The sequence below is a fragment of the Myxocyprinus asiaticus genome, chromosome 2, assembly GCF_019703515.2.
Source record: "Myxocyprinus asiaticus isolate MX2 ecotype Aquarium Trade chromosome 2, UBuf_Myxa_2, whole genome shotgun sequence".
Lineage (NCBI taxonomy): Eukaryota > Metazoa > Chordata > Actinopteri > Cypriniformes > Catostomidae > Myxocyprinus > Myxocyprinus asiaticus.
The window spans coordinates 21,663,341-21,676,518 of record NC_059345.1 but is presented as its reverse complement, the minus strand read 5'-3'; the positions used below and the strand labels follow the sequence as shown (position 1 = coordinate 21,676,518).

At 44.8% G+C, this 13,178-nt stretch overlaps 1 protein-coding gene across 1 annotated transcript in view; it reads right to left on the bottom strand.

Moving 5' to 3' along the window:
- dnah2 (dynein, axonemal, heavy chain 2) overlaps window positions 1-13,178 on the bottom strand; it is a 299,507-nt gene that overhangs the window by 166,361 nt on the left and 119,968 nt on the right. The gene's annotated exons all lie outside the window — the stretch shown is intronic.

Sequence of the window (13,178 nt, the reverse complement as noted above, 5' to 3'; positions counted from 1 at the left end):
AAAGTGAGTTCGGTACGTGTCCATTTTCTTGACGTGGGTTCAGAAAAATTAAGGTAGTCTCATTACTACTTTATTTACAAAAGACACTGACCGGAATACTCTTTTGCTTGCCTCTAGATTTCACCCTACTCCTCTGACAAAGGGTCTTCCTAAAATTAAATTTTATAGATTGAGAAGGATATGTCACTCTGATTCAGATTTTACTGATAAGTCAGAGATAATGAAAAATATATTTCTTCAACGGGGTTACCCGCCTGATTGGATTGAAGAAGCGTTTAGGACAGCTCTTCATAAAACAAGCTCTGATTTACTTAAAACAAATACAAAGAAAGAAAAAATTATTACTTTTACTACGACACATTCAACGTACGTCTTATCGTATAAGATCCATTTTCAAAAAACACTGGCATTTGCTAACATCTGATCCAGAGCTAAATCCTTTACTCTAGCACCCTCCTCTTATTGTGTTTAAATGGGCAAAAAAAATGTAAAAATAGTTTAGTCCATGCTCAATTCCGCAGTAAGGTTTCCACACTGTCTCAGAGACTGTTTAGTCCAATCCCAAATGGGAACTATAAATGTGGTAATTACGCACAGTGCAATAATACTTTTAAATCATCCTGTTTTTTTTTTGTCATCCGCAAACTGGTAAAAGGTATTCAATTAACTCTGTTGTCACCTGTTCCTCTATACATGTTGTGTATTTGATTAGTTGTCCTTGTGGTCTTGGATATGTGGGTAAAACGTAACATCAGTTAAAACAACGAATTGGTGAATATAAAAGTTTGATCAGGCAAAAAGATCTAAATTATTCTGTTGCAGCTCATTTTGTTGAATTCACACATGATGTCTCTTCTTTGCATTTTTGTGGCATCAAGTGTGTTAAGACGCAACCAAAAGGAGGCAACACTGAATTGATTTTACAGAGATGTGAGATTTATTGTATCTACACACTTTAAACCTTATCACCGATGGGACTTAATGATGAAGTCTTGTTAAACGCGATGCTGTATACTGTATGTATAGTCAGAGTTTTTTCTATATATATATATATATATATTAAAAAAAGAAAGAAAAAAGAAAGAAAAGGATCTGTATATAATGTCATGGGTTATCTTCCAGGTGTAATTTATTATATATATATATGTGCTTGTGTATGCAGTATATGTGATGTATATGTTTCTCTTTTCTGTATTTATAGGCGTTTTCTAAAAGTCTTCTATTTAATTGATTGTTTCTGGTTATGTTACGTCACAGTCATCAGATGCGCTGATTGGTTATGACGTATTTTAAATTTGGTGCTATAACACTCTGTGTTTGTAAATGCTGACGAAGGTTGTGTGACCGAAACATTGCCATAGATACATTTTGTAATACTCTTTGCAAGCTAAGATAGTGTGCGGGATTTTTTTCTTTTTTATTGACTCGTTCAAAACTTAAAAGACTGACATTTGGCGCCATCTACTGGCGCAAAGGTGTAATTTGCAGAAATGGTCAAAGAATGAATCAATGAACGAATCTTGACAAATCTTTTTGGTGAATGGATTTAAAAGACTCGAGTCACTGAGATGAATCACCACCACTGCTTGTAATGTTTTGCTCACTAAAAATTTGTGAAAAGAACCAATTTTGAAGCTTTGTCATCTCATCTTCATGTACCCTGAAATCAACCCAGTTCAGCCAAATTGCTGACAAGTGGTATCACCATCAGATATTTTTGCATCAATTCAAACATGATCACAAGAATTAATTGTATTAACATAAACAATGTCTGTTTGGTGAGGGTTGTGGCTTTAGTTAGGGGGCAGAGTTAATAAAATATGCATTCCTGTTGACTGTATTACATCACTTACAACAAAAAATACATCTAGCTTTTGGTGCCACTCTCTGGACTTTTCAGCTGGAAAATGGAGCTCACACGTGCCAATACATTCAACAACACTTCCAACTTCGTCCACTGGGGGCAGTGGTTTGAATTTTGGTTAGGACAGTCAAAGCTTTTGACCTAATGTTACAGAATTCACATTGTGATCAGTCTTTATACACAACATTCATGTTATATTAAATATACCATCTGCTCTGTTTGTTTTCTTTATTTCACACAAACATTTTGTTTTTAAATAAAGCTAATTATGATTCTGATATTTTACTCATAATTACTACACGTAACCTTAACCCTAAAAGGAAAATGTTTGCCTTTTTAAAAGAAAAAGAAAATCATTAATGAGGACAATTTTGTCTTTAAAGTACAGACAAGTAAACACACACAACACATTCTCACAAATAAAGAATAAGAGGGACACAATTAGTTTTTGTTTAGTATACCTCCGCAGAGTGGTATAATAAGGACAAAAACGTAACTATGGAACTAAACTTACATCAAAACAGACAAACAGGCAAAGACTTTCTCGTAAGACACAAACAATGCTTTTGACCTGTTTCTGATTCATCCACGACACACTCACACACATAAACAGTGCTTCCAGCTAAATATGAACAGGCCTGCATTTTCAGCAAACTTTCAGCCCTTGGGAGTAGGCAGCTTATACAAATGATTCCATTAGATTAGAGCTTTTGTGTGGCTGCTATGTGCACAAAGCATCCTCTCCAGTGCTTATCTGCTCGCAGCTCGTTTGTATAATTGTGAGCATCAAACACTTTGTAAAACTCCCGTATGATCTCAATCAAACTCAAAAGAGTAACAGCATCATTTGAGCTCATCTAAACACAAGAATGTCTTTTCACTCTAGCATTTATTCATTCATAGAGAGTCAGTTTACATTCTTTTTTGGACCCTTGACTTGTTTGCCCAGAAGGCTTAAAGCAGTTGTTCTGAGCCCTGCTCTCTAGAGAGATTTATAGTAATTATGTCTGTGTGAAATCTTGAAGTGCCCTGGCATTGATAAGCCATTTAGTATGTATTTAAAAACACAGATTTGAACCAGACTCTGAGAGACCACTGCTGCCCAGCCTGTTAGAAAAAAACTTGTGGCTGTGTTTCATACTCTAGTGAATTACCTAGCAAGACAGCATTTTTGTGCACATCATAGGCACATCCAAACACTGGCTATACTTCAAAATCTAGTGAGCTACCTACATAGACAGTATTTCTGGGAATCACAGGCACATTTAAACAGTGGCTGTATTTCAAAATCTTGTAAGCTACCTACCTAAATATAATTTTTGGGCATCAAAGTCACATTCGAACACTGGGTGTTTCAAAACCTCCTAGACAAGATACCTAACAAGATTGCATTTTTTGGCATCATAAGGAATATTCAAGCACTGGCTGTGTTTCAAACTCTAGTGGCTTGCCTACCAAGACAGTGTTTCTGGATATTATAGGTACATTCAAACATTGGAACAGTGGCTGTTTCAAAATCTAGTGAGTTGCCAAGTTAGAGACCATTTCTGGACATTAAAGGCATATGAAAAACACTGGCTGTGTTTCAAATCCAAGTGAGCAGCCAACCTTGATTGCATTTTTATGAATATGACAATGTAGAGTTACTGGCTCCTCACACGCAGCCGTTCTCCCCTGCAGCGGGGCGCTCCATCATGTTAAGGGATGGTGTTTTTAAGGCTAAGGCTTGTTTTTGGTGATAATATATTCACATTACGGTGCCATAACAGCACGGATAAAGCCGGTAACAATCCCTTTGTGAACAGGGAATGCTCCTTCGACTGGGAATGCATGAAAGTTATGGTACAATTATGTCTCAGTAAAAATAATCCAATACATCAATCAGGCAAAGTCAGTTAGGACGGGAAATCCGCTGGTGGTGGCTGTGGGCAAGCAAGTACAGAAGACAAACTCTTTTAGTTTGTGTTCATGTGTGCATAATGTTGCACTAGCAGTATGTTCATGTGCTTTATTTTCTAAAGAATAATACAATATAATATAATATAATATACAGTGTCAAGAAAAAGTAGGTGAACCCTTTGCAATTAGCTGGTTTTCTCCATTAATTGGTCATAAAATGTAATCTCATCTTCATCAAAGTCACAAGTATAGACAAAGCATAATGTAAACTAACAACACACAAACAAATATGATCTTTCATGTCTTTACTGAACACATCCCAGTAAACATTCACAGTGCTGTGGAAAAAGTAAGTGAACCCTTGGATTTAATAACTGGTCGATCCTCCTTTGGCTGCAATAACCTCAACCAAGCGTTTCTGGTAGCTGCGGATTAGACTTGCACAACATTCAGAAGGAACTTTGGAACATTCTTCCTTACAGAACTGCTTCAGCTCTGCCATATTCTTAGGATGTCTGGTGTGAACGGCTCTCGAGGTCATTACAGAGTATCTCTATTGGGTTAAGGTCTGGGCTCTGACTGGGCCACTCCAAAAGGTGGATTTTTGTTTTTTTGTTTTTTTGAAGCCATTCTGTAGTGGATTAACTTCGATGTTTAGGGTCCTGGTGCATCACCCAACTTCTACAGAGCTTCAGCTGGCACACAGCCACCCTGACATTATCCTGCTGCGTGTTCTTCTCAAACAATTCAACCTTAGTTTTATCAGTTCACAAAATATTTTCCCAGTAGCGTTGTGGAGTGTCAAGATGGTCTTTGGCAAAATTCAGGCATGCAGCAATGTTTTTGTTGGAAAGAAGCAGCTTCCTTCGTGGTGTCCTGCCATGAACCTGTTTTATGTTTTCCGTATAGTTGAATCATGAACAGAGGTGTTAACCAGTTGCAATGATTCCTTCAAGTCTTTAACTGTCACTCTAGGATTCTTTTTTTTACCTCATTGATCATTCTGTGGTGTGCCCTTTGAGTCGTCCTGGTTGGATGGCCACTTCTAGGGAGAGTAGCCACAGTTCTAAATCGTCTCCATTTATAGACAATTTGTACGCAACCAAATCAAATTTAATTGTATTCATCACACGTTCAGTGCCTTATAAGCACTAAATATTGCCTCTCATAACTTACACGAGCATCTGTGCTGGAAGAAAACATGAACCGCCACAGCACACATCAGCGTGTTCCAGAGATAGAGCCTGAGCTCTGACTGGGACAGCACAGAGCGAATCTTGCATGATATTGCGGCAGCCAGAGGAGACCATAAAACTTTTGTGACCTATCTGAATTCTCCTGAGAAACTTCTACTTTAACGCACTATATTGAGGAAGTCGAACCTCTCAAACTGACGAGGTAGAGACAACAGTGTGCCACATATCAACATCGGTTACAGGTTTTTTTTTTAAATAGATCACATCATTTAAACTAAAATGTTTTACTTAAGTAACACTAACTGGTAACTGGTATAGATATATATTAAATCGATTAGGGCAAATATATAAGACTAATTATAAGATAATTATTTTGTCATCATTCACTCACCTTTATTTTGATCCAAACCCATAGAACTTTCTTCCATGATTCATAATTGTTTTTATTTATGGAAAAAGTTGCAATGAAAGTGAATGATGACTGAGTTTAATCTACCTAACATCTCCTTTTGTTCTCCATGGAATTATTAACTGTGAAAGTTGTAGTTAAAGGTTTCTAAATGTGTTTAGGCTATTCGATTTTCATAACAAATACTGTTTATTTTATCTAAATTAGCCTAACCACAGTAATGTGGAGCTATCCATTGTCTGACCTGTGATTATGGCCTTATTATTACAAATGCCACTATTAAAAAAATGGAGAACAATGGCAAAATTTCATGTAGGCAAGTGTAATTCAGAATGGTTAAAGGGGTTAAAATCTGGACTTTCATGGACAAATGGACAAATTATTGACAAAGTTTTCCTCCTGTTCTATCCTACTCCTGTTCTAACTGGCCATGTTTGCCTTCAGATATTCTAAAGGTGACTTGAATCATTAGGCTTGTGTCCTGCTGAACTCTTGTTCAAATAAAATGTCAAAAACAAATCCATGCAGTTACAGTCTCTAGTTAGTATTATAAATTTTTGCGGGGTGGCGGATTTTGGCTAATGAAAATGCTGAGTGGTTAGTGACTTTGGAATATGTCCTGGTTACTTTCGTAACCTTTGTTCCCTGATGGAGGGAACGAGACGTTGTGTCGATGTAGTGACACTAGGGGTCACTCTTGGGAGCCCCAAACACCTCTGATTTTGAAAAATGGCCAGTGGGAATTGGCGAGTGGAATTTGCATGCCACTCCCCGGACATACGGGTAAAAAAGGAAATGGCTCGCAACCACTCATTCAGGTTTTGTGCTGAGGAGCCGAGACAAGGTCCCGGCCATTTCAGCGGGTAGTTCAGTATTGTGGCAAGAGGGACACAACGTCTTGTTCCCTCCATCAGGGAACGGAGGTTACGAAAGTAACCAGGACGTTCCCTATCTGTCACTCACTCGACATTGTGTCAATGTAGTGACACTAGGGGTCCCTATACGAAGCGCCACAATAAGCTGAACTGTGTTACGTGGACTGGCGGTGCGAGACGGGCAGACCGCTGTGTGCCTCATAGCCAGCGCACCAGACATCACGTAACCTCCCCCAACGCTCTTATAAGCATCGAACGGTCCTTTGGGAATAAGTCGACTTGCCCAACAAATAGGGACAGGCTAGCCCAGCCATGGCCTCTTTTCCTCTTTTTTCTCCCCAAAAAGAGTGGAATTTTGTTTACTGGCTGGGGGCCATAAGTGTCTATGTCGGGGGGGTGTCACTCCCCGACCGGAGGGAATACATCACATGGTATTACCGAGTCTTGTCAGAAGTATGTCATGTGAAGAAGTCCCATGGTAGGTCCTACCCAACGGGGGAGGACTTCTACAAACACGGTGACTGGGGGCAGAGGAACCCGGAAGATATATCACATGGGGTCACCTATGGGGAACCAGCGCACGTGGAGCACCTACCCCAGTACAGGGCTTTGTTAGCACATGTACTGGGCCGGCAGCGAGTTTCTCCGCAAACTCGCCTGCCACAGGGCTAAGGAGGAAAGTGATCCCTGGATGACAACTTGTGAACACGACTGGGAGTCAAAAGAACACATCTTCACCTCATGGGAGGGGAAAGGCGCTATGCGCAAGCGGTACACCCGGCCAGCTGTTCCGGAACTTACCTGCTCGTACCTGACAATACACGGGACGAGACCGGCTCAACCCGGATATTATAGAACCTCGCAAAGGTGTTGGGTGTTGCCCAGCCCGCTGCTCTGCAGATGTCTGCCAAAAAGGCACCATTGGTCAGGGCCCAGAGGCTGCCACACTCCTAATAGAATGGGCTCGTAGCCCCACAAGAGGCGGCACGTCCAGAGCGTGATATGCCATCACGATGGTGTCAATGACCCAATGGGCAATCCTCTGTTTGGAGACAGCGCTCCCTCTCCGCTGTCCGCCAAAGCAGACAAGGAGCTGCTCGGAACTTCTAAAGCTCTGCGTGCGTTCCAAATAGATGTGTAAAGCATGCACCGGACACAGCAACGGCAAGGCTGGGTCTGCCTCCTCCTGTGGCAGCATTTGCAGGTTTACCACCTGATCCCTAAATGGGGTAGTGGGAACCTTGGGCATATAGCCCGGTCGTGGTCTCAGGATCACGTGAGAGTAGCCCGGACCGAAATCCAGGCATGTTTCGCTGACAGAGAATGTCTGCAGGTCCCCTACCCTCTTGATGGAAGTGAGCGCAGTCAGGAGGGCAGTCTTCAAAGAGAGTGCCTTAAGCTCAACTGACGTCGCGAGGAGCGTGAGGTCCGAGAACCACGTCTGGGAGGGCCAGTAGGGTGCTACTAGGAAGACCTGCTCCCCGTCCTCCCTGACCTTGCACAGGGTCTGTGCAAGTAGGCTTACTGGGGGAAACACATATTTGCGTAGTCCCGGGGGCCAGCTGTGTGCCAGCACGTCTATACCGAGGGATGCCTTGGTCAGGGCGTACAAAAGCAGGCAGTAGGAGGATTCCTGGGGAGCAAACAGGTCTACCTGTGCTTGACCGAATTGACTCCAAGTCAGCTGGACCACCTGGGGGTGGAGTCTCCACTCTCCCTGAGCATAACCTGTTGTGACAGCGCGTCCGCTGCATTGTTGAGGTCGCCCGGGATATGAGTGGCTTGCAGCAACTTGAGGTGCTGCTGACTTCAGAGGAGACGGCAGGCGAGTTGTGACATGCAACGGGAGCGTAGGCCGCCTTGGTGGTTGATGTATGCTACCGTCGCCGTGTTGTCCGTCCGGACCAACAGATGCTTGCCCTGGATCAACGGCCGGAGACTCCGCAGGGTGAGCAGTACTGCCAACAACTCGAGGCAGTTGATGCGCCAACGCAGCCGCGGGCCAGTCCAAGAGCCGGCGACTGCGTGCCCGTTGCATACGGCGCCCCAGCCCACCTTGGAGGCATCTGTTGTAACCACGACGCGTCTGGAGACCTGCTCTAGGGGAACCCCTGGCCGTAGAAATGCTAATGTCGGTCCAAGGGCTGATTAGGCAGCAACAGGTCAGCGTGACGACCACACGATGTGTCTCGTGGCACCATGCCCATCTCGGGACTCGAGTCTGAAGCCAGTGCTGAAGTGGTCTCATATGCATCAACCTGAGCGGTGTGGCCACCGCTGAGGATGCCATATGCCCCAGGAGCCTCTGAAAAATTTTCAGTGGGACTGCTATCCTCTGTCTGAATGCCTTCAGACAGTTCAGCACTGACTGTGCGTGCTCGTTCGTGAGGTGTGCCATCATCGAGACTGAGTCCAACTCCAAACCGAGAAAAGAGATGCTCTGAACCGGGGAGAGCTTGCTCTTTTCCCAGTTGACCCGAAGCCCCAGCCGGCTGAGATGCGTGAGCACCAGATCCCTGTGCGCACACAACACATCCCGAGAGTGAGCTAGGATTAGTCAGTCATCGAGATAGTTGAGGATGCGGATGCCCACTTCCCTTAGCGGGGCAAGGGCTGCCTCTACGACCTTTGTGAAGACGCAAGGGGACAAGGACAGGCCGAAGGGGAGGACCTTGTATTGGTACGCTCGGCCCTCGAAAGCAAACCGCAGGAAGGGTCTGTATCGAGGTAAAACCGAGACGTTGAAGTATGCGTCCTTCAGGTCTACCGCCGAGAACCAATTTTGATGCCGGATGCTCGCTAGAATGCATTTTTGCGTCAGCATCTTGAACAGGAGTGTGTGCAAAGCCCGGTTCAGTACTCGCAGGTCCAAGATTGGCCACAACCCACCGCCTTTCTTCAGTACGATGAAGTAGAGGCTGTAAAACCCCTTCTTCATCTAGGCCGGAGGGAGAGGCCCTATCGTACCCTTCTGTAGAAGAGTAGCGATCTCCGCACGCAAGGTAGCGGAAACGCCGCTGAACCTGGGTGGGCACCTGGCAAACTGAATTGTGTAGCCGAGTCGGACGGTCATGATAACGACGGCCGTGAGCACCGGATATGTGACCCAGGGAATGAGGAAACCTCTCCTTTTCTGAACATGTAGGTGTCGCAGCTCTTCGGGCATGCAGCGAATCAACAAAAAGGCAAAGGATTCTACTCCCGGTCCTCCACTGGGGGATGGAGTGGTCTGCTTACCATCTCCAGGCCTGCAGCAGGTCTCCACGTGCCTGGGTCGCCCATCTCAGGGTCGCTTTGAAGCCTTCCTCAGGTTCTTGGCGGCCGGCCATGAGATGGGTGGTGTCTGCTTCCTGCGGGTGGCTCCACGACGGGGCCGGGCCGCGGGGGTAGGTGCCGGTGTTGTTGCGGCAGGAGGACGCCCTTGGCGATGAGCAGACGAGGTGCGAGGTCTTGAACCGCGCCGATGCAGAATGTGCTGAATAGCCTCCATCTGCTGTTTCACCGGCGAGAACTGCTGGGCGAAGTCCTCGACAGTGTCGCCGAACAGGCTGACCTGGGAGACGGGGGCATCAAGGAACCGTACCTTGTCAGCTTCCCACATCTCGAACAAGTTGAGCCATAGGTGGCACTCCTGGACCACCAGGGTAGACATCGCCTGCCCAAGAGTCTGCGCCGTGACCTTCGTCACCCGGAGAGCTAGGTCAGTCACCGAGTGCAGCTCCTGCATCAATCCTGGGTCAGAACTACCCTTGTACAGTTCTCTTAGCGCCTTGGCTTGGTGCACTTGCAGGGAGAGCCATGGCATGCAGGGTGGAGGCAGCCTGTCCAGCGGCACCACAAGCCTTAGTTGCCAGAGACAATGTAACCCTAAAGGCGCTGGACGGGGGTCTCAGGCAGCCCTGCCAGGTGGTGGTGTTTTGCGGGCACAGGTGCACAGCAACCGCCTTATCCACCTGGGGAATCGCCGAGTACCACTTGGCAGCCCCACCATCGAGGGTAGTGAGAGCGGAGGAGCTCAGATACCGAGTCCCGCCACGACCTCATGGGCTCCTCATGCACCTCCGGGAAGAAAGGGACCAGGGTGGGGCGCAGCTGTGAGCGGCGCTCTGGGCCCAGGAACCAATCATCAGGCTGTGAGGATTCAGGGGGGTGAAGGGTTCCACTCCAGCCCGTCACACGCAGCCACCTGGGCAAGCATGGCTGCCAGCTGCAAGTCAGGCTGCGACTGGGTGACCACACCCGAAGGTGGGAGCCCAGTCGAGTCCTCAGTGTCAGACTGCACAGCTCGCTCTCTGATGCTGCAATCGAGAGCTCATCCACTTCACGAGTGCCGAAGAGATCGCGAACTCGCCCTGAGACGAGCCGGCGTTTTCATCCCAGCAGGGAAAATGAGCGTACTGGGGAATGGGAGGTCCGTGGGGAGTTACCCGGCGGAGTGGCTCCCATTGGGGTCCCCAAATCGCCCCCAGTGCTAACCAACGCGGCCTCAAACCCATAGGCAGAAGGACCGAGGCGGGGAGCCACTGGGGTAGTCTTTCCCTCTAATGAAAGAAAAAACACGACCGCAACGTTGCCATGGTCACGCTCTCGCAGTGAGAACATGACCCGTCCACAAACGCTGTCTCCGCGTGGGCTGCGCCCAAGCACGTAAGACCGCGATCGTGGCCATCGAAAGCAGAGAGGTAACGACCGCAACCAGGAGATACACACAAACGGAGAGGCATCTTTAAAAAGATGCTCTCCGTTAATGCCACTGTAAGGCTGGCACCAGAATGTCTACAACCAAAAGGCGCCATTTCCGGTATAAGTCAAAGAACTCCGCGAGAATCAACGTCATAGAACTCTCTCACAAAAGCCTGAATATCACCACAGTGTGATAAATTGCAAATCACCTTGCTGCCCCCCTTCTCTCTCCCCCTTCTCCCCTTCAACAGCTCTGGACCAACACAAAGACACAAGATTTATATGTAAAAATATAACAAATACCATGAAAACAAAGAATGCAACTGTATGTGTTTGATATCATTTAAGAGGTCTCTGTGCGACTGGTATAGTGGTCTCTTCCCATGTTGATAAAACTAATGGTAAGTTATAAGGTCTTTGCCAAATTTTGCATAATTCTGGAGGTCTATCCCCCTCCTTGACCTACACTTGAAATTATCTCCTTTATGTTAATAAGGTTAAACCCCAGGAAGTCAAGAACCCATTCACCCCCAAATTCTCATTGTTCAAAGGATAATACCATTTGGTACACAATGTTTATTCTGTCTAGATATTTAAGGAAAGTTGGCAGGAAGCTCTGGGGATCTGTAAGCAGATCTCCCATGCTGTACCGCTGCATTTAGTTTTGTCAGGTATGTTTCTTTGACTTGTCTTTTATTTTTAGTAATGCTTGTTTATTCTGATCATGTGAAATTGGCTTTGATTTGAATTTCTGCAACAATGTTTTATATCCTACCTGACAAATAAATTGTTATTATTTGATTTATTCTGAATTCCTCTGAAATCATTACTGGAGCTTTAATATAGCAGGAAGCCATTTAAAGACTCTCAGTTTGAATTTAAAGCACTCAGGACAACCAGGTAGGACAACCACCTAGGACAGCCGGGTAGGATTTGAATTTCATTAGACCAGGGTAGACCATACTGGAGCTTTAATATAGGAGAAACCACTCAGGACAACCGGGTAGGAGAAAGCCATTTAAAGACTCTCAGTCACTGCTCACCACCCGTCTTAGCAAGTTGTATGTACGTGACTAAACGGCAATATCGTCTGGTTATGAGACAAGCCAAACCAGATGATATTATTTAACCCTACAACCGCTGACTAAGAACGGAACTGGCTATCCATTTTTGGGAGGTTTACGTAATTTAATAATGGCCGGCGTAAGTCTCCAAAGATCAAAAAGACAATGAATAGAAGAGAATTTAGAGTAATCAATAACCTAAAAATGTTAAATTAAAAGAATGATCAGAAATTAATTAGAGCTTAAATATAAATTAGAGGTCAACTTAAAATTGGAGTCAGATTAATATAAAATTGGAGTCAGATAAAATGAATAACGGAATCAAATGTGTGAATTATTAACTTCAATTATTATTGAAGTTCCACTCTGGAACAGATAGAAAATTATCCTCTTTTTTACACCACTCTTTTAGAAGGGAAAATATACTCTTTCAGTAGGAAGAATATACTCTTTTAGCTGCTGAAGTGCCCAGGGGCGTTCTCTGCACTTCATCAGTGCAAGAGGGGGAGAAGCCACTGTAATGCGCCGTTAATCCAACAGCTTTTTGAGGTAAATGGATCGGCAGAGTAATTCAGCTCTCTGAACACAACCGCTCGGCTCCAAAAAAAAAAAAAAAATCTGATTGAGTGGTTGCGAGCCAGCTCATTTTATACCCGTAGGTCTGGGGGAGTGGCATGCAAATTCCACTTGCCAATTCCCATTGGCCTTTTTTCAAAATCAGAGGTGTTTGGGGCTCCCTAGAGTGACCCCTAGTGTCACTACATCGACACAACGTCGAGTGAGTGACAGATTGGGAACCACTAGCCACAGTGGGCGGTGAGCCAAAAAGTTAAGGTCAAGCCCTGATCGTAGGTCTTCTGATATCTCTTTTTTGCGAGGCATGGTTCACATCAGCAGATGCTTCTTGTGAATATCAAACTCAAAATGTTTGAGTGCTTTTTATAAGTCAAAGTAGCTCCAATCTCATTTAATTAATTAGATGCCAGGTTTGCCAGCTCCTGACTCTAATTAGCTTTTGTTGTCGTCATTAGCCTAGGGGTTAACTTTGAATGTTTAATAGGATGTGTTCAGTAAAGACATAAAAGACTATAATTGTTTGCGTGTTGTAAGCTTAAGCACATTGTGTTTTGTCTATAGTTTTGACTTTGATGAAGATGAAATCACATTTTATTACCAATTAATGCAGAA